The sequence below is a fragment of the Saimiri boliviensis genome, chromosome 5, assembly GCF_048565385.1.
Source record: "Saimiri boliviensis isolate mSaiBol1 chromosome 5, mSaiBol1.pri, whole genome shotgun sequence".
Lineage (NCBI taxonomy): Eukaryota > Metazoa > Chordata > Mammalia > Primates > Cebidae > Saimiri > Saimiri boliviensis.
This window is the reverse complement of record NC_133453.1, coordinates 93,888,194-93,911,034: the sequence shown is the minus strand read 5'-3', so window position 1 is coordinate 93,911,034 and position 22,841 is coordinate 93,888,194. Positions and strand designations below refer to the sequence as shown.

General features: G+C 36.3%; 1 long non-coding RNA gene across 1 annotated transcript in view; it reads left to right on the top strand.

Moving 5' to 3' along the window:
* LOC141584609 (uncharacterized) overlaps positions 1-22,841 on the top strand; it is a 407,493-nt gene that overhangs the window by 166,715 nt on the left and 217,937 nt on the right. The gene's annotated exons all lie outside the window — the stretch shown is intronic.

The following is a 22,841-nucleotide window of genomic DNA, read 5'->3' as shown; positions in this document are numbered from 1 at the left end:
CACCTTTTAACATTTCTGAACTTGAGATGTGTGTTTCAATAAGTAGTGGCTTAGATAGGAAAAAATAAGGTCATTCCTAAATTCAGTGAATGCTGGTGTCAAGGGCCAGATTCTAGACCCTGGTCTAGAGATATCTTCTTTCAGTAAAAGCCTTGGCATTTTGCTCACACCGTCCCTATCACCTGTGTTCCCAATGAATGCAGTATAAAGGCAAAAGCTACTTGTATAAAATTCACTGTTTAGAGTGGTTAAGAAGAGGGTGGGGCATGATAGACCAAGTCAAATACATTAACGTACCCATGTATTACCTTTATGATATTTCACATTTGACTGTTTACTGCAGGCGTCCCCAAACTTTTTACACAGGGGGCCAGTTCACTGTCCCTCAGACTGTTGGAGGGCCGCCAAATACTGTGTTCCTCTCACTGACCACCAATGAAAGAGTTGCCCCTTCCTGAAGTGCGGCGGGGGGCCAGATAAATGGCCTCAGGGGGCCGCATGCGGCCTGCGGGCCGTAGTTTGGGGACGCCTGGTTTACTGTGTAGTAAGTATGTTTGATACTCATCAGTATCATTTACATTAGTATTGACATCATCTAGGATATTTGCTACATTCTCTTTCAGAACATCTCTTGATACTGCTCACAAAGGTACAATGGAGCTTGTATTCGATTCACTTGGGTAGGATAGAACCTGACATTTGAAATGTTTCCATGTGCTAGTAAATTCACCAGTGCTGTCTCTCTTTATTTATAATATCTACAGAATTATTATCATATTATTATCATTTCTGTTTTTTTAGTGTGTGCATTTGTTTTTGTTCCTTTTAGTTAACATCAGCAAAATCCATACAATCTTCTAAAGATTCAGTCTATTCTCAGATGACTGTTGGATTTAGTATATCTCCAAAGTGCAGAATTTAGACTTGTTTCTGACAAAGGCAACATCACATCAGTCTTCTCTTCATCCAGCCCTCTCGGTTCTGTTTCTATTTACTGTGCCAACCTCCTTTTCGGTCGGCACTTCAGTAACTCAGTACCTTTCCATTCCTTAAAACACACCTCTATCAGAACCCTCATCAAGAAGTAGGCCTGGCACTCATTACTGTTACTTTTATATGGATTAATGTCAAGCCTGGTTGTGCTTTCATTTTACACTGAGACATTTAAGAAGACTGTTTCTCACTGAGCAGGCTGAAGGAGTAGACTTCACCCTTTTCTACGGAAGTATGTCAGTGAAAATACTACTCACACTGATTAAAAATAAAGTTGAGCTTAGAAGATGGGTTAGGGAAGGTCTAGATCAGTGTTTATCAAGCTTAATCATAAGAATTATCCGGAGCATTAAAAAAATGTAGCTTCCCGGGCCCAGTTCCAGTCTCGTCAGGTCAGCCTCTCAGGAGTAAGGTCTTGAGAATTGTATTTTTAATGAGCTCCCCAGGCAGTTCTTGTGACCAGGCAAGTTGTTATAAAATAAGCCAATAACAGGAGAGGATATAAACATAAGAGAACACAGTGGATGCCACAAGATATCACATGACATGCAAAAGAGCAGAACTTTGATCTATGTTTTTCAAGTACATATGTAGTTGGAATAATCACTGAAATTGCATTGCTTCTCTTAGAATTTATCTTCCCTATATTGTAAAACTTTAATATCCAAGAGGTAGAAGGTTGCATGCTGTTTTAAACCAGGGAGAATAAATAAGACTAAATCCCACAAGCTACAAATACAGAGATTCTATGGAATCCAGATACACTGTTGCATCCAGATACATAAACAATCCATTGACCTTGTTTTTCTCCTGCATGGTTACTTGACTTCAAATTTAGTATTTCTTTGCTTTCTTCATTTACGTTGAGCTTTCTAATATAAAGTTATCCCACAAGTGTTTTTATTACTTTAGGGAAGGGTACTTTTATAGGTAAAATGATGAATATCATAATCTTTAATAACTTTGTACTATTTAATATTTCTGTATTTGGGAACTCAAAAGTGTTCCAACATCAATTTTTAAATTAAATCACTAACTACCCAGGTGATACTTAAATGTTTAAAATGTATTTCTCTACGTAATTTAGGCAGTGCTGTGTTGCAAATATCTTGGCAGAAGGATAAAACTCCGATAATCAAAGGTGTGGACAAAAGATGTATTCTAAAGTATGATGGTTCCTTTTTAAACGAAACTTTTTTATGGCAAGTATTCATTCCACTTGTCATTCATTCAACATTTCTAGTGTAATTATTTAATTCATGTTTTTAAAATATACAGTATGCTGGCTTAGGTCCATAAATTTTATATTGTATTTAGTCTCTGGTTTATAAAACTGTGGCCAGTTACTAGTGGCATTTCTGCTAGCCCAAAAAAAGAGACCAAACTGCTCAAGGTCTGAGATCATCCATCCTATGGCTTTCCAGATCTCCTCGTGTAAGGATTTGTGAACCAGCAAAGAGAAAGAGTTAAGCCTATTCTCCTAGTTGGCAGAAACTTTGTAGTTTAAAATTACATACTGACTCTGGTGTAGAGACACAAGAAATTATAGAGCAGACACTGTCCAGGACAACGTATAATTTAAAATGTACTAAGGAATGTATGCCGCATGGCAAAGTAAGTGAAGTGCTTCTTCAAATATAAGTGTTTTGCATAGAAAGGCAGTAATTATCCACTCCTAGGGAAATGTTTGCATTCATTCTAAATCAATATTTACTATTCATTTCTTGTGTTCAACAAAACAGGGATTTAACTTTTTTTTTAAAAAATTTTAATGAAGCACTAAGACTACAATAATTCTACAATGTAATTGTCTTGATATGAAATATTGCTAAATGGTGTTGCTATTTCGAGAAAGAGCAGTGTGAAATGGAAGGGTATCCCTATTTGTGAAATGTTACTTTGGGAACATTCAATTCAAACTCAGCCAAGCAGGGCGACTCACCCATTTTCAAAGATAACTTAAGCTGTCTCCTTGGTAAGGCCCTAAACTAGGTTCATTTAGATGAGTCTGCCTTTATATTTTTTCTTTTTCCTCCTAACACATTCCTTCCTCATAATGATTCTGTTTCAGTTCAACTGCTGCCTTTTGGGGGGTGTATGTATGAGAGAAAAACTCTTTTATAAATTAGAACTTTTTTTTCCTACAAAAAGAAAAGATTTCTTGCCTCCTTCCCCTCCAAATTCCCCCTGATTTTTTAGTTCAAAAGGACCTCAAAGAAAATGTTGCTGGAAAAAATAAGAAAATAGGGTACATGAATACTGTATTCTGAGATGAGACGGAAGGTCTCCAGCACATTTTTATTTATGGAGCTTATGATATGATCATTCTATGACTTTTCCTTAGAAAATGACTATAATTTTTTATTATGGAGTCCAAAAAAGAACTGGACAATATAACAATATGTTATATTACAACATGAATACTCCTTTTCTTTGCCACAGAAACAAAAATGACTTTGCCCCTTAGTTTCAGTCAGGACAGAGTCCATCATGCACACTATTACGTTACCAAATGTTACATAAATGCTCAAGTTCCTATGAGCAAATATTTCTGCCTTCTATGTGCAATTTTGAACTCATTGTTTTCTGTTCTTTTTTCCTTTGCTTTTGCATTTTCCTTCTTTCACGGGTGGGTAAGGACAAGGAAGCATCTCTTTAAAAATCTCACCATTCCCATGAGGTTTTTCAGATTTTATATTGATCATTTATTTGATATCACAGTTTAATACAAATTATATTTTTAGATTCACAAATTCTATAGTGTCTCAATGTTAAAATGAGAATGAGAGTAGAGAAGGAGCCAGAAGTAAATGGTATACCTTTACAATTTTATCACACGGTTCCTGTGGCTCCTCTGACTTTAAAATATTCGTAGAACAGCAGTGCAGATGCGTCTGTCCTAACACTCCCTCTCTTCGCCTTCCTGTCATTCATAATTCATGTGAGCTCTCTGAGTGAATTACTCTTTGGTATGCACTCTGGGGACAAATAATATCATTTATGTATTGTGATTGCTACTCTATTTTATCTTCCTTTTTATTGACAAGAAACAAGGGTGTTACTTGTAGTTATAAAAGTAAATTGGGTGCAGAAATTGTCCTTCTCCTTCTGAGAGAGGCACCTTCTTTCTGCAGGAAGTGCTATTGTAAACTATACTATTATAAATGGTGTGTTAGTTCTCAAGATATTCCTGTCTCAATGTATGAAGCACAAAGTGTTCCTTTAGCATTCAGTAGAGAGCCAATGGAAAAGCAGGCCGTTAAGAACACGTTCCTAAAGTCTGGAAAATCAATGGGACAGTAAAAAGGGAGCTGAAGTGGACCAGAAGGAACCTCTTGAGGGTCATTTAAAGAACCAGAAACTGATTATGAACAGAGCTTTTACCCAAGGAACTGGAGGGGGCCAGCAAACCCATTCTACTGCACTCCAGTTAAATATCTAATAGTTGAGATGTTTTCTGCACAGCCCATAAAGGATAATGAGGAAGGCTTTGATAGCCTTAACGAAAGTCGCTCTGTGGCCTCTTACAAAAACATGATCTGAGTATAAGTGGCAAATGCTTGCAGACCTCAAAATAAAGAGGGGCAATACCAGCTAGGTAAGCCAGTGACCTTGTTGATTTCATAGGAGAGGAGTCCTGATAGAACTTTGTACCTGAGGAAAAATGAAGTGAGGAATGTCAGTGTGTAAAATCTGAGCTCTCATTAACTTAAGCAGAGACCTTCTAGATACCTTGAAATTATCTATAGTTTTACTTCTACATGGTGACTATTTGATGTAGGTCAAATTAAGGATTAACCTGTATTCTTTATTTTATTGTATCGTGTTTTTAGGGGGTGAAGAATTAGCCCTTATATTAATTGGGGTTAAATTATTTTTATATTAGCCTCTCAAATTGCGATCAGTTGAGTTATTCTTCTGTAATTCTTATCTTTACCCTCTAGTTTCAGCAAAGGTAGACTTCATGAATAATTTTTTAAAAAGAATAATATTTGTGTTGACATAATTATATTATTTGATAATGGAAAGAAAAGCAATTTTGTTAACTGTTCTTTTTATGATGCCTTTGCTACTTTTAGCAAAAGTCAATTAAAAAGAGAAATCCTAACATCCTCTCCCAAGGCACTGAAGACACTTGCACTGACTTTGTATTCACTCTTTCAGAATGAGACACATTGAATAAGAAAGTAGTTGAATACTTCTATTCAGGAAGATAGTTTGTTGCATTGTTAATAGGCTAGTCTACCAAGAATGAAGCAATGCTTTCTCCTGGACTCCAGGCAAGAATTGATCAGTCAGTCAATTACTTAACAGACATTGCACACCTTCTTGGCATGGCATCCAAACAACTATTGAGAGTTAGCTGAAGCAAGGCAGCTGCAAACAGAATGGAGAATGATCAGTGCTCCAAGACTCTCCTTATTTAGCTCACACTTGGCCAAATTTTACTGCACTATAGTTGCTTGTCTGAAAATGTGGCCTTCCGTAAGAATCAAATAATTATTATACTCTTTGAATAGATGATGTGAGAAAGAAAAGGACTCTGGAAGTGCAAGGCGTATCCTCAACTAATCATGGAAAGCCTAGTGCTTACATTTACATGAGTGCATAGGCTGATTCCCTCTTTATCCTAGTGCTGCAATTCTGGAAGACTGACACACATATGGCAGAGAGGAGTGCTAAACCAAACCTGATCATCACTTACACCTGGATTGTTTCCATTTCCAATGGGGTCCAGTGCAGTATCATTTATGGTTAGGTGTCTCGTCTTATAATTACCTCACTGTCTATGTCAGCACTTCTCAAACTTTTTGCTTTCAGGATCCTGTCACACTAAAAGTTATCAAGAACATGCAATAATTATGTGTTATAGCTGTCAATATTACCCTACCAGAAATTAAAACTGACATTTTAAACATTTATTTATTAATATGTTCTCAAGTATTTATTCCATCTTAACATAAATGCGGTTTTATTTGATTAAAAAATAACCACATTTTTCCATGCCAAAAATACTTAGAAGAGTAGCACTGTTTTTACTGTTTTACAATGAGATTTTGTAAATCTCATTAATTGTCTGGGTTCTTACATCTGCTTCTTCATTTGATTTGTTGTCATATCGAATAGTATGTCACCTCTGGAAAAATCTCCATTGTATACCATGAGAAAATGAGGGTGAAAAAAACCCCAAATCATCTTAATATTACTATGCAGATAGTTTTGATCCTCAGAATCTCCACAATGCTAATTTTATAAAACATTAAATCCACGTGGCTATCTACATAAGCTGACACTTAATAGGTACTTTCATGTACACCCCTATGATTATGGAGAACATTCTCTCACCCTGGATCTCTTCTCAGGACTACTTCTCTTTGCCTTCAAAGAAATTTAAGGAAGAAAAGGAAAAGATAATAAAAACGAAAAAAATAGATTTGTGGGATCCTTATGAGGAACAAAATTACATTCTTGGGACTCTGGATTTCTGTAATCTTTCTGAAGTAGCCAACCTTAGTGGGTTCTAAAATGATTTCAAAAACATATTAATTTCAAAGAAAATAGGCTACTGAAAGTGTGTTGTGTGGGAGGAACCCAGTAGGAGATAATTAGAATCATGGGGGAGGTTCCCTCATACTGTTCTCATGGTAGTGAATAAGTCTCATAAGATCTGATGGTTTTAGCAGGGGTTTCTGCTTTTTCATCTTCCTCATTTTCTCTTGCTGCCACCATGTAAGAAGTGCCTTCTGCCTCCCACTATGATTCTGAAGCCTCCCCAGCCGTATGGAATGGTAAGTCCAATTAAGCCTCTTTTTCTTCCCAGTCTTGGGTATGTCTAATCAACATATAGAGAGTCTGCTACTGTTTTATTATCTGATCAGTGATGCAATGTAATACAGCTCATTAACGTTAAGTGCCAAAATTTTCAGATAGATGTAACTATCTGAAAATAGTCAATTAATCTGTTCAAAGTATTATAGGCCTTGAAAACGCAATAGAAGTATTTTCACAGTTTGAAATTGTGTTTTTGATAATACAAGTGTAATAGTTCTCATCTCTTTGGTTAGCTGATGCTTATTGGTCATATACTATGTGGTATGGAAAAAACTACAAGGCGATATGGCTTCTGCCTTCAAATATCTTACAGTCTAGTGAAATCTACCCGTAAAACAAAATAGTTAATAATAAAGAGTAATAAATGTTAGAGAGACCAAGATGACTTAGGAATGCATAAGAGAGGACACGGCCCAGTCTTGTAGGAAGAGTGAGGCTTCCTGGGAAAGGCAAAGGTACCTTAAGAGTGAATGGAATTGGTCTTGTTGGAATTCATATGGAATTGAAGATTCAATGCTATCCCTATCAAGCTACCGAAGACTTTCTTCACAGAATTGGGAAAAAAACCACCTTAAACTTCATATGGAACCAAAAAAGAGCCCTCATAGCTAAGACAATCCTAAGGAAAAAATAAATAAATTAAAGCTGGAGGCATCACGCTACCTGACTTCAAACTATATTACAAGGCTACTGTAATCAAAACAGCATAGTACTGGTACCAGAGATATAGACCAATGGAATAGAACAGAGACCTTAGAAAGAACACCACACAACTTCAACCATCTGATCTTTGACAAACCTGACAAAAACAAGCAATGGGGAAAGTATTCCCTATTTAATAAATGGTGCTGGGAAAACTGGCTAACCATATGCAGAAAGCTGAAACTGGATCCCTTCCTCACACCTTATACAAAAATTAACTTTTGATGGATTAAAAATTTAAACATGAGGCCTACCACCATAAAAACTCTAGAAACAAACCTAGGTCTACCATTCAGGACATAGGCATGGACAATGACTTCATGACTAAAACACCAAAAGCAATGACAACAAAAGCCAAAATAGACAAATGGGATCTAAATTAAACTTAAGAGCTTCTGCACAGCAAAAGAAACTATCAATAGAGTGAACGGGCAACCAACAGAATGGGAAAAAATTTTGCAGTCTACCCATCTGACAAAGAGCGAATATCCAGAATCTATGGAGATCTTAAACAAATTTACAAGAAAAAAACCAACCCCGTCAAAAAGTGGACAAAGGATATGAACAGACACTTTTCAAAAGAAGACATTTATGAGGCCAACAAACATGAAGAAAAGCTCATAATCACTGGTCATTAGAAAAATGCAAATCAAAACCACATTGAGATACCATCCTATGCCAGTTAGAATGGCAATTATTAAAAAATCAAGAGACAATATGCTGGAGAGGATGTAGAGAAATAGGAACACTTTTACACTGTTGGTGGGAGTGTAAATTAATTCAATCATTGTGAAAGACAATGTGGCAATTTCTCAAGGATCTAGAAATAGAAATAGCATTTGACCCAGCAATCCCATTACTGGGTGCATACCAAAATGGTTGTAAATCATTCTGTTATAAAGACACATGCACACGTATGTTTATTGCAGCATTGTTCACAATAGCAAATACTTGGAAGCAACCCAAATGCCCATCAATCATATACTGGATAAAGAAAATGTGGCACAGATACACCATGGAATACTGTGCAGCCGTAAGACAGGATGAGTTGATGTCCTTTGCAGGGACATGGATTAAACTGGAAACTATCATTCTCAGCAAACTGACACAAGAAGGGAAAACCAAACACAGCATGTTCTCACTCATAAGTGGGTGTTCAACAGTAAGAACACACGAACACAGGGAGGGAAACATCACACACCTTGGCCTGGGGGGTGGGGGACTAGGGGAGGAATAGCAGAGGGTGGGGGGTATTGAGGACGGATAGCATTAGGAGAAATACCTAATGTAGATTACGGGGCAATGAATGCAGCTAACCACCACAATGGCACACGTATACCTATGTAACAAACCTGCATGATCTGCACATGTACCCCAGAACTTAAAGTATAATAATTAAAATATAAAAGACACACACACACAAAAAGAAATAGCAACAAGAGGGTTATTGGTAACTTAATTAAGAGCAGAACAAGTAGAGTGTTGGAAACCAGTAATGCTAGAAACCAGAAAAGAATAGGTTGAGGGTTGAGAGTTGAATGAGAGAGTATAAATAGTGTAGACAACTCTTTTAATAATTTTAGTTTACAATAAAACAATGTTTAATTTGTTTTACGATTTGTCAAGTTCAGAATGGTAGGGAAAACAATTCACCCTTAGGTAGGGATTTTCTAATTCTGACAGTTGAAGGTAGGAGTTTTAAAGCTTGCAAGACCATAGATGGATACATTTCTGTATCTGGGCATTTGTCTATACACTGGAATTCTTTGTTCTTTTTGTAGGATACAAATAAGTTGCAGAAGTGTTTAAGTGCTTTTGCCTTTGCCTCTTAAAGTCTTGGCCAATGATTTACCACGTTAATGCCTCAAAGTACAGTGCTATTATGCTTAATATTGATGTTTTCATAGTTAGAACCCACTAGGGTTGGTTGCTTAAGAAGGATTACAGACATCAAGAGCCCCAGGTATATAATTCTGTTCATCATAAGGATCCCAAGAACCAGGATTTCAAACACATTGAGGACAGGAGCTATTCCTCACAGTACTGACCACAGTATTGAGCGCAAAATAGTGCCAATGCTCAGGGAATACTGATTGATTAGTTTATTGATTTTTGAGAACATTGACTAAAGTGACATTTACCTACACGTTTTTACAAAAGATATTTTTGTTTCCTTTTTTGAAACGTCACTTGATATATCTCATACTCCCTTTATCAGTTCCCGTATGCAAAGCTATTGTGAAAAAGCATGAAAAAAATGTGCATTTTTGCATTTTAAGAAAGAATAAATTTTTAGATTGAAAACAAACTGAAACCAATGAAAAGTGTATTTTACTGCCTTATATCTAAAAATGGCACTGCCCAATGTAAGCTATTTTAAAAACCTGTATATTCATGCCGCTTGCATACCAAAATGAAAATTGGTGAGCTATAAACCCTTGAAAAACAGGGTTTATAATGGAAACAGTAATTGACCCGTAAGTACAACATCAAAAATACAATACTGTATAATACAAAGCCCAGGGCTTGGGATCTCATCTCTGCTCTAACCTCAGACTGGCACACTAACCCAACACCACAAAGCCAACTAATAGTTATATTTTGAGATGTTTTCTTCTTACATGGCAGGGAAAATGAATAAGTGATCCAATAGCCACATGCAGCTAAGTTTCACAGAACCAGCACCCTAAATATCTTTAATAAACTCACAACTCTTTTTCAGAGCTAATAACCTTAAAATAATTGGACTTCCTTGGGAAAACTATTTATTTATTGCTTTTAAATGGAAACTCCTACCCGTGAAGTTGTGCCATGTTGCATCATAGTCTTTGGGTATGTGACATGATACCACAGGATGCGGTGAGGCTAGAATGACCAATTGTCAGGAAAGCTCATGGAATCAGGGAACATACTCTCAGAGTATTTAGAGTTGTCTTCAACTTTGCTCTAGTTCATAGTGCGTCCAGTTTTCCCATTTTCTAAGCCACAACTACTCATTTTTATCGTGAGAAAATGTGATCTAAACTAAGGTGAAAAATACAAGTATTAAAGTTGATTAATAAGATCTGAAGGGCAAATTCAGAGTCTGGGTTTCAGTTTCAGCTTGGCTCTAGGAAAAGAGGGGTGTGTGCATATATACAAAGAATCTTAACCGATACTCTTTTGTTGTTTTTGCTGTTATTGTATGGAGGGGAAGGGGTTAAGGGAGTTTATTGCTAAAGAAGGAAAGTTCAGAGATTCCTTTCATTTTAAAGTTGAAATATGTGAGCATTGCCAGCTTATTTTTTTTAAGAAGCTTCCAAAGAATTTGTCAGCTGAAAATAGTCAAGATTTTGACTTCTAAAATGTGATCTATTTACACAAACTTAGCAGGACTATTTGGTGTTTCCTTGCTGGGCACCCTGTTTCTGTCGCCTGTATAACTTGTGAACTTGGTAAAATAGTGAAACATTATTGATTTCATTTATCCACATAAAACCTCTTCCTCTATATTCTGTGACCAAGCCACTAACTGAGCTTTGGAGTAAGGACTGTGGGAGAAGGTTGGAACTGGGACAGAGAAGGATATTTTCTTTGTGAGAGTGTTTAGAGGATTTTAGAAGCGATGGTGTCTGCTCTAGGATTTAGTAATTTTCCTAATTGTAATTAAAATATCTTTCTATGGTTATATGAATAGAAAAATACATCTTAAAATTTCAGTGCTTAAAAATAAATACCAATAAATTCTGATGTCACAACAGAGCACTTTTATGGCATTTTTCGTGTCTTTAAGTACCAAGATCTGTCTCAGTTAACTTCAGGGTATTAGGAATTATATTATTTACTTAATGTTAGAGTTTTTTAAGGCCCCTCCTACACACGTATTTGAACACAAATACATACCTTCTTCTGTATTTTCTCTCTTATTCCTTCTTCATTCCTTACAATTCATTCCCATACTGTCTTTGCTTCATCCTAATTTCTACTCTTCATGAATTCTGTACTTTCTTTCAAGGCTTATTACAACTCTGCATAAATAATTATGTAGTGGGTTAAGGTTTTGAAATGTTAGTTGATACATTTCTGATTATATCCTTGTACCCTTAGTTCTTTCCCTAAAATTCAGGAAATTAATAACGTGGTGAAATGCTAAGTAAAAATTGGTAAAGTCTTAGCTTTTGAGTTTCGAAAGCCTGTTTTTCTGGGGAAGTAGAAAGGACTCAGAGCATAGACAAAACATTTGAAAAACTACCCAATAAATACAGAGCCAAGCTGCCTTATTGCCATTAGATAAAACCTTTTCAGGTTGGGGAGGGATACAAAAAGTTGGAAAAGAAACATTGAAAATTTAGAATGAGTGGGTCCCTGAGAAAAGAACAAGACCCTCCATCCTTCTCTTTGGCTAGTTCTAGATGGGTGGGAAGAAGGATACATAAGTAGGAGAGAAAGTGGGGCAACAATCACTCAAAACAGAGTATGTCTAAGCACCAAGGGGTTCATGAAGAGCCAAGGCTTCAGGCAAGGGCATCAAGTGTCAAGGTCACAGCCTGAATGGGAACCTCTGAGATATCCTGCGTCCTGATCTTCACCCACTAGTCCACATGAGCTGCTTCTGGATGCTGCCTGCCAAACCCGTTCAGGACTGGTGATTTTCTCTTTCTCTCTCCTTCCCAAGCCTCTTCTTGCATCTCTGAGCAAAATTCTGCCAGTCCCATGGTCTGCCGGAGGCACAGTAATCTCTGAGAGGCCTTTTGTCATCTTTTCGGCTATGCTTAAGCATGTGGCTATTATGCTACTGTCAAGAGATGCAAACACTCCGACTCAGATCCACCAGACTTGACAGCCTGTAGTCTGTTGCCCCCGCCCCCAAGTTTCCACATGGGAAAGGAGCACCGATCTCCTCACACTCACATTTCCAGCCAGTCTAGGATTTCTGTTTTTCCCTTGCCTAAATCTGACCAGGTACAAGAGGAAGCAGAGAGCCAGAAATCTTCCTTCAGAACTCACTAAACATGCACCCTGTCATCCTCTAGGAAACTGTATCCTTCATCTTGAGCTATGATATCTTGGTTCTAACTCATTAATTAGTACATTTTGTACAATATGAGGTTTACTTTTTTGCTTCCTTTTGAGGACTAAGCTAAAAATAGACTTGTTTGTTTGAATTACATTTTTTCTTTAAGTTGTGGCATATTCCTTTTCTGAGGCAAAAGCATGGAAGATATTAATTGGCTAAATAAAGTTCAAGAAAATATATAGAAAATATGTGAATTCACATTTCAAAATAGCATCCTACCACAACTATTTGTGCAGCTATTCATTTAATACACATCTCTCCTGCTAAAATTTAAGCTCTTTTGAAGGCAGTGTAATTTTTGTGTTCATCACTCTATGCCCATCAACTTGTACCATTGCCTGAAACATAATATGTGCTCAATAAATAGTTATTGAATAAATGAATAATAAACAGTACATAAAACGCTAAAGCAATTCTTGTTACTACTAGATGTTACTTAACCCATCCATAATGCAAAATTAGAATTAGGTAAGATACAGTGAGCCTTCTTTTTTTTTTTTAACCATTGTTGATCTGAGTGAGATTTGAATAATCTATTTAGAGAAAAAAAATAATTATTTAGATTAATGTAGAATTTCTGACGAATTACAGCAGTTAAAAATTCTTTTTAAGTATAAATATACAAGGTACACAAGGTTATAATGAGGAACGCAAGACTCATGAAAACTTTGTTCTTCATTCTGAGCATTAGTTATAAAGTAATTTTCTTTTTTATAAAGAATGCTGTGAGTTTTTATTTTATTCTGGCTCAAAGCAAAGATTTCAGGTGAATTCATCTTTGATTCTTTTTTGAGATGCTCTCTGAAACTCTGTTTCAATAACAATTACCTGCTAAAAATTCCTTCTCCCTAGGCTGTTGTACCTGAATGTAGTTCTCATTGACCTAAATGGAGAGGAAAAGTGTGTTGCCGAAGGGAGATACTCCAGATATTCTCTCTTCTGTATGTCACAGGAGTGTATGTGTGCACATGCATGCATTCAGGAGTCACTAATCTACATGTTGTCATGCATCCAAGAAAAAGAATTCAATTCTGGGAATTAAAAACTAGACTTAATATATATAGGACATACAGATTAACAGAGGACAATATTCCTCTTCGACTCAATGATTCCATAGAGATTGACCTGGAAGTTTCTTAAACAGAGGTGCATATGTGTTTCTGTATGTATGTATGTGTGTGTGTGTTAATCTGTGGACGATGTGTATGATTAGAATGAATTGAAATATTATATATAGTAGTAAAGTTGAGAGATCCATTTCCGACAGATCCACTACTGATGGAGGAGTGTTTGCTGTGCTTTACTCTGGATCTAATTTGTACATTCTTCCCGAGTCATTCAGGCTGACCTTCATTAAATAATGTGAAATGCAACTTTGGAAATACACAAGACATAAAGAACACACAATATATAAAACTATAGCTAGTCAACATGTATTAAGAACCTATGAATGCAGTCATATTCTCACTTTTCTTTTTGATACTTTATTAATTTTTTTTTTTTTCTAGAGAGAAAATCAGATGGAATACGGGGAAGTTAGCTAATTAATTTGTTTAGGAAATCAAGATAATTTGGCATTTCTAAAATAATTAGTGTCTTCACTTAAACCTAAGTAGATCAACAGAGTTAACTTTCTAGGTCTTTGTATTGATGTTTATATGTTAAATATAATTCCAGAGACTTCTTCTTGGTATTGAGAAAAGTCCATTTGGTTTGTTTTAACTTTTGTATTTTTTTTCACATTGATCACTCAGAAGGGAAAAAGATACTAAATATTCATTCATGTTTGGAATTTTTTAAATTGTAGAAGCAATCAGGAATAGTTTATTAAAAGAAAGAAAAACGATATGCTAATGCCACTTCAGTCTTGGGCAATAGAGGAAAGTTTGAGTGATGAAGTTTGAGTCTGTTGTGGACTGACATTTCTAAAGCAGTCACCATGAAGCATGACTCAAAAAGCAGGTTTTACCGTAGACCACAAAATACATATTTATATTGTTTTTTAAAAAACGATTTCTTATTGTTATGGGAACTTGTCCTGCCTTTGAAATTTTGAAAAAGAAAAGCTAGGAAGAAAGCGATCTTTTTTGAAGCATGTATTTTAGGCATGTACAGATTTAAAAAACAGTAAGGCATGTTCATCTCCTCCTTATATTTCTTTATGTCATTTTGATGTCTATAAGAGTCTTATTACTTCAGGAGTACAATAGCAACTTTTATATTTAATTAAAAAAATGTTTTAACTTATTTTTGAGATGGAGACTCGCCCTGTCACCCAGGCTGGATTACAGTGGTGTGATCTTGGCTCACTGCAACTTCCACTTCCTGGGTTCAAGCGACTCTTCTGCCTTAGTCTCCCGAGTAGCTAGGACTATAGTCACACATCACCACACTGGGCTAATTTTTGTATATTTTTCTTTCTTTCTTTCTTTTTTTTTTTTTTTAAGTAAAGACAGGTGTTCACCATGTTGGCCAGGCTGGTCTTGAACTCCTAACCTCAAGTCATCTCCTCACCTCGGCCTTCCAAAGTGCTGGGATTACAGGAATGAGCCACCGTGCCCAGGTGGCTCAATAGCAGTTTTTATCATGACCTTAAAAGTGTCACTTTGTATACTGGTTTTGTGAAAACCTAACACAATAGCAAATGAATAGGGCTTCTGGTCTTTCCCTTCTTCAGGACATGGGCCTTATCTCTGGAGAGGAACCTTGCCCTGTGTTGCCATCAAGATCTGCTGTGTCCAATGCTGCCAGTGGATTGAAATCTTGACCATATTATTCATTGCCTTGTTTTTTTCTTTCTAAAACTTTTCCTTTTTCTTTCCTCTTCTCATCTCTCCGCAGCACACTTTCCTCTCCAGTTCCACAGAGAGGAAACAGCCAGAACCTTAGTCTTCAATAATTACAGCTCCAGGGTTCTGGTGATTGTTTTTCTGTACATTTAAATGGGATTTAATTAATACCATTGAATATTCTGAGCATGTGGCTACTAATGGGTTTCGTTTTGCTCTTAAGACAGGAACAAATATTGAAACCAGAAGCTTTTGGAGAGATTTGATCTTTTGAAAAAGATATAAAATTGGCTTACTCCTATTTGTAATTGTGACAAGACCTCTAGGAATCAATGTATTATGTCTTCTATGTGAGGAAAGTAGAGAACGTTTGTTTTGACTGGATTATAACCAAACACCATTATACAAAGTTGAGTATATTCTGAGCTTCTCTGTATCAGACTAAGTAGGATCATGTGGTCACATGAAGGAATTTGGCCTTCACAGTGAATGCAGTGGAAGTCACTGACGTTTTACTCAGGAGAAGGGGGAAAGGACACAAGTGGTGAATATAGCTGGAATTTGCATTTTGGGAAGAGCGATCTGGCTGTGGTATGGAAAACCGCACTGAGTGTGAATGGCTACCTTTGATAGGAGGTTGCTGCAGTAGTCCAAGAGAGAGAGGATGAGAGCTTGGACTGGGATGACGGTGGAGGAAAGAAAAGAACAGAAAGGTGTCAATAAATGTTTATCTATTATGGAATGGATATGGAGGAGTTTAAGAAAAGGCATTTGCAGAATGCCCCTGGCTAGTGACTTGGACAATTGGTATCCCGTGATGTCCTTCAATGGGGAAAGAGAAATGTGCTGAGGAAGAAGGCTGGGATAGAAGGAAATCTGTGTGTTACATTTTGATCTATTGCTCTTGAAATATCCAAGTGAAAATATCCAGAGAGAACTGTGATACGAGGCCTGGAGCTGAGGAGAGATATAGGCCGCAGATAAACAACTGTGATGCTTTTGTGTGTTGTCGGTCATGAGGAATGAATAAGGCTGCCTAAGAAGAAGATAGAAGGAGAAGAAAAAAGTGACACAACCTGCCCAGGAAAATGCAATGTTGAAATGACGAAGAAGAAGTAAAAGTTGAAAAACCAAACCAATGGTCAGGGAGGTGGGAAGAAATGAAGAAAGTATAATCATATAAAAGTAGACGGAAGAGAAGTTTCAAGAGGGAGGATAATGAAAATAAAATGTATTACATGGTCTACTATCCTGAGGCAAACTGATTTACATTTTTGTTTCTTTATGGGCTTTGTTAGAAGGACTTGTATATGCTAGAAAAACAAAAATAAAAAACTAATGACGTTATTCTAATGAGAAAGATAAACAAATTGGTATGTGGAATCAAATGAGTAAGGCTTGTTCAGTGATTATTAGGTAATTGTGTCACAAATTAGCACCATGGATTTTTTCCTTCAAAGCATCAATTCTAACTATAAGTTTGCCTTCCTTTCTTCTTTCTTTCTTTTCCCCCTTTCACTCCCTGTGTTTTCTTTCACTGCAGGGACCTTGTCTAGTTTCTACCACTGTGTCCCTAGTATGTAGCGTAGTGCCTGCAAAAGTATCCAGAAGGCATTTAATATTTGTGGAAAAACAAACAAATGAATCTCAAATATGCAATAAAAGGATAGAAGCTCTGGATTAGGAAAAAGGCAAAGAAACAAACAAATAAAGACACCTTAGGTCTTATCCTGCTCTGGATCATTTGGTTTTAAAATATCTAGGGCTTTTCTTTCCTAATACATAAAAGCATATGTCTTGAACAGAAGTCTTCCAAGATAACTCCTGGATCCATAGTTCCATGAATCTATTTACCTAACTCTGCTAAAACATTGGGGCAGATCTCTCTGAAAAAAAAAAAGCTTCTAAAAACCTGTTGCCATGCAGGTTGGCTTTACGCGGTGCCAATGATATTTGAAGAAGGCCAACCCCTTAGGGATGCTGCACTATCTCATCTTCTAGCAGCTCCCCTCTTGGCTCTTGCCCTGCCTTGTAGCCAGGAGCAGGTGAGCTTGACAATGTTTGGCTTCAGCTGTCTTGTTTCCTTTGCTTTCTGCACCAGGCTTCTGCGCAGCTGCAGAATAAAAGGCTGGGCATGTGCCCCACTGGAAGTATTGGGAATTCATGTCTTCAGCGGACCTTTGATGAGTTGGAAGTGGGAATGGTGATTAAATACTCCCTTCTAGACTGATCTTGGGAGAAAAATTCTGGGGTGAATTCTATTCGGTTTCTCAGAGGGTCCCCAATATCACAGAACCCACATTTCCATAGTCATATTCAGTTCAATAATACTTTTCCTCCTTTCCTCTTTTGCTTTCTCCAGTGCTGACTGCTAGTTGCTTCCTGGGGGAGTTTCTCAAAATAAAAGCACCTATCCACAAGTCCTTCTCCTGAGGCTCCTTTTTGGGAGAATTCAAGTTAAGAAAGATTTCTGTTGGATCAATATATGTACACGGAGTTCACCTTACTCTTCATTCCCAGTGAAAATGCTTCAGAAATTTTGAGTACAATTTAAATTTTTCTAAAGCGATATTTTGTCATTAACATTTCAGTTTTAGAAATGCTTTATCTTTATTCTGTTAATGAAACTTTGACTTCCAACTCTTAGATTCTCACCTCAGATATCTTCTTGCTTTTATACGAAACAGATGATAATCTGTAAATAAATATTTAAATGTACTAGAAATTTAGTTATTAAAGGACTATTGTGAAGACATAATCCTTTGCTGGTAAAAGCAAAATCACTGAGTAGTATGCGTATTTTCATATACTTTAGCTTAGATTATATTTGTGTTATTTCATGTTTGTATAGATTTTAATCCCTGTTGCTGGTGCTCTTCACTTGGGCTTGGAAACTGTTTTTCCCATTTTCATAGGAAGGATAGTGTTTCCTTTCTAATTCATAAGTACATTAAAGTGAATAGTATGTACACATAGATATTTCTTTTTTTATTGGGAAAAAAGAAAGCATTTTTCCTCCTGTTCGTGCAACTCATTAATCACAATGCTATATATGCTATTAATTATGCCTAAATGTACTTTGCTTATATAATTTGTGAACCTCCAATAACTCAAGACTTTCAAATTATTTGTCTTCCATGTTGACATTTTGATTACTAAAACATTCCTAAAGCTACAAGAAGAACTAATAACATAGGATTAAAACTATGAATCACCTTTTGATTAAACACTCAGCAATCTTTGTTGCTAAATCTTCACTCAGAGACTAACTCTAAGTCTCATATGAACTTAGAGATGTTAATTCCATATTGATCACGATAACCTGGTAGATTCAATGCATATTCACTCAGCTCATAGTTTTAATTTAAAGCAGATACTGGTGCTTTGGAATGAGAACAGTGATCTCTAATCATGCAGCTTCAATAAATAAAGCTGAGGGAACAAAGTGGGCAGCATTGGAGACAGTGGCATTTGGTGACAATCTGTTCTAAATGTTGAATGCAACATATCTCTTGGGTTCACATGTTCACACAACTCCATCTCTATTGAAGTAACCTAGACTTCTGCTTATATAGTCTTGATTGTGGTAATAATAGATGTGTAAACATGAAGATGTTTATTTTGTAAAAATCACTCACACATATCTAATTTGACTTGAGAAATTATCTTTTGATCTGTATGGAACAGTTATAAATGTTTCCATTTAGAGTCAGATAAATTGTGTTACTGGTGACCAAATTACAGTAACTGAAAAATGGGGAATGGAAGGAATCAGGTGCTCTGGTTCCTGGCCCAGTGATATTCTTGATTTACTACTGTTTTCTGCCTTGTGTTCTCACTTGGCATTGTCTCCTCAACTAGTGCCTAGTGTACATGCACGCACTCTCTCTCTCACATTTCTTGCTCCTCCACCTTTTCAATAAATGGTAAGATACACACAGGGATCTAGATCAGCTAAATCTTTGTCTTTTCACTCAACCTGAATTTTGCATATAATCTTGATGTGATGGTTGATTTTATGTGTGAGCTTGGCCAGGCTATAGCATCTAGTTATTTAATCAAACATGTAGTGACATGTTGCCAGGTCGTGGGTAACATCTATAATCAGTTGACTTAAGTAAAGGAGACTACCCTCCATAATGTGGTTAGGTATCACCCAACCAGCTGAAGGCCCTTAAGAGTAAAAACAAGTTTTCCGAAAAGAAGGCATTCTGTCTCAAGATGGTAACAGCAACTAGTGCCTGACTTTCCAGCCTGTCAGCCTGCCCTATGACTTTTGGATTTGCCAGCCTGCCAGCTTCTACAATCCTGTGAGCCATTTCCTTAAAATGAAGCTCCTGATATAGCATAGGGTATATAGACCCTATTGGTTCTGTTTATCTGGAGAACTCTGACTGATGCACTTGCCTTACATTTTCTGAAAATATCAATCTCATACAATTTGTGCTCCACTGACATTTTTATGTTCCTGAAAGGATCTATGTATGTCTGCTTTCATCCCTTTCTTCTGTCCTTCCTCCTTTCTAAAATTTAAATTCCCAATTTTAGTTTTGATTTCGTCAATTCTCTTCGTTTTCTATACCCTGTCTTGGCAATATTTTTCTCTCTTGAAAGTCTTTCCATTTTCTCTAACTTACCTCTAAATTAATGAACATGATCTTAATGTATAGGACAAAAAAACAAAACAAAACAAAAAACAAAACAAAACAAAAAAAAAACCTGCCATCAACTGGCTCCCTTTAATCTTCCTGTTGGTAAACTAAGTAGCACTTGACTTTATACTCAAAATATCTTACATTAGACAGACAGACACACACACACACACACACACACACACACACACACACGGGCATAAATACACATACACACTGAGTTCTAAGGAATATATCTTATTTTTTCAATTGTATAGTGCAACCTATTTATAGTTTCACAACAGGAGGCTGGGGGGCAAGGAATCACCTACAGACTCAATCACAAATACTGATGTTCATAATGAGGGTTTGAATACTTTGATACTTATGGCCTCTGCATGCTAGTAATGAGGTAGTGAGGCATTTTGGTTGCCTACTGGAATGCTCCCAGATGTTCTGCATGGAACTGAAATTAAATCTTGCCAAAATTAACTCCTAACTTTTTTCCCAAACTCGTTTTCTCTTTTACTGTATTCTGCATTTGGTTATTGGTAATCTCTACTATTTTCAGTGACTCTTGATTCTCCATTTTTCTTCACTGTATGTTTCCAGTGGGACCCTACATTCTGCTAATTTCTTTCCATTACTAAATGCACCATGATCTGTTCAGCTTCTATTACTTTTCACACTGATTTATTCATTTAATAAATGTTCATTGAATGTGTAATTTATGTCAGGCATGGTTGTAAGTGCCCATGATACATCAGGAATAAGGCAAGGAGGTGTACCTTTCTGGAGTTTACATGTTAAAAGGGTAAGACAGACAATTAACAGTTAATATAATTAATAAATTATGTATGATAGAAGTTTTTTTTTTTTTTTTTCATTAAAGAAAATAGAACAGGGGAAACACCCTGGGAATTGACTGACTCAATATGTATTTAGTAAACATTTAAAAAGTGACAGATTGACTGAAAGCATAGTGTGGTAAACTCTAGGTGTCTTGTGTTCAGTGTTCTAGAAGAAATGAGTTATACTTAAATAAGAACTTGAGTTCATTTCTTTGCTTTGGGTAGGTGAAAGTTTTGTTTGTTTGTTCTTTGTTTTTCTTTGGTAGAATCAATGGACAGTCTCAGAAGATGCTGAAAGCGTAAAATACCAACTGAGTTGTCTAAGGACAATACATTGCTTTAATTGTCCCTCCCTCCATCCTTTCTTCCCTCCATCCCTCCCTTCTTTCCTTCCTTCCAATTTAGCAAGACTTTGTAATTCCTGCTGTGATACAGGAACTATGCCTGGCACTGGAGATATAAAGCTGATGAATAAAGAGCCACTGAACTTTAGGCTTTCACAGTCAGATGAGGAAGCACACATGTTAAGTCAATGAAGTCATTAGAGCTCAGTGAGAGTCAGGGCCTTGGAACTATACTCTCAGGCTAAATTCTAAGTTACTTTGTCTCTCGGGGCCTCATACTACTTTTCCGAACAATAGAAATAATAATAGGACCTACATTATATAGCTGTGTTAGGAATAAATTAGCTAACATTTATCAACTGCATAGAAAATATCTGACATAATTATTTTGTAAATGTTTGCAATACTTTTATTATAAACATAATAAAATGAGGAATGTTCAGAGAGAGAAAAACATACTTGGAGAATATGGAAGCCTATATATGGTTGAACTAAAAGTTAAGAGGAGCTTCTGTATTATCTTTCAAGGAAGAAGTGAAGTCAGATTTCCAGAGTTGAGATGAGGATCAGGTTATTTGTGGACTCAAAGATACAGTGAGTTTGGGAATAGACCTTGGTGATGAATAGAAGCAAGCCATGTTGAAGAGCAAGAACTATGTTTGAAATTTCAAGAAAAAAAACATGTTGGAGAATAGAGACAAGGTAGAACTACCCGGAAAACATATGTGGCAAGAAAACTAACTCTTTGTAAAGCCATAAGAAAATAGTTGAGTTTGGGTCAGGTGCGGTGGCTCATGCCTGTAATCTCAGCACTTTGGAAGGCTGAGACAGGTGGATCACTTGAGGCCAGGAGTTCAAGATCAGCCTGGCCAACATGGCAAAACCCTATCTCCACTAAAAGTACAAAACATTAACCAGGCATGGTGGCGTGTACCTGTAGTCCCAGCTACTCAGGAGACTGAGGCAGGAGAATTGCTTGAACCCAGGAGGCAGAGGTTGCAGTGAGCCCAGGTTGAGTCATTTAATTCCAGCCCAGGTAACAGAGCAAGACTCTGTCTCAAAAAACAAAAAAAAATGTCGAGTTTTTACGTTATCTAGAACTTTATCATTAGTGGTATTTATGGCAAATAGTTGTTTGCATCTTAAATTGTAACTGTTAACTTCAAAGTGCTAGTCATTGTTCGGGACTTGAGAAATTTGAGATTTTGTAATTTAAAAATTACACCATCTTTAGCAGATTTTTATGTTTATTCTATGTCCTGTGTTTCTCTACATATAAAATGAACTCGAGTCTGTGAAATCATTTATATTCTCACCATTTTAATGTTATTTCTAGTTAATATTTAAACTACAGAATTTCATGTGTTATGATTTTTGCTTGGCAGATTTTTTTCAAGTTATAGCTAAAAAAAGAGTTTATGAACACTTTTATGTGATGTATAGATGTTAACACTAATTTCAGTTGGATAATACATTACATTGCTTCTCATTGTTAATGTATAATAGAAAAATATTTTTTTCCTAAAAATAAAAAGAATAGCAGTTTACTTTCTGACATAAAGTAATCAGTATATACTCATAGACAAATCCATGTATTTGTCTTTAAAGAAAAAAATGATTTAGGAAAAAGGGCAAACTTGCCA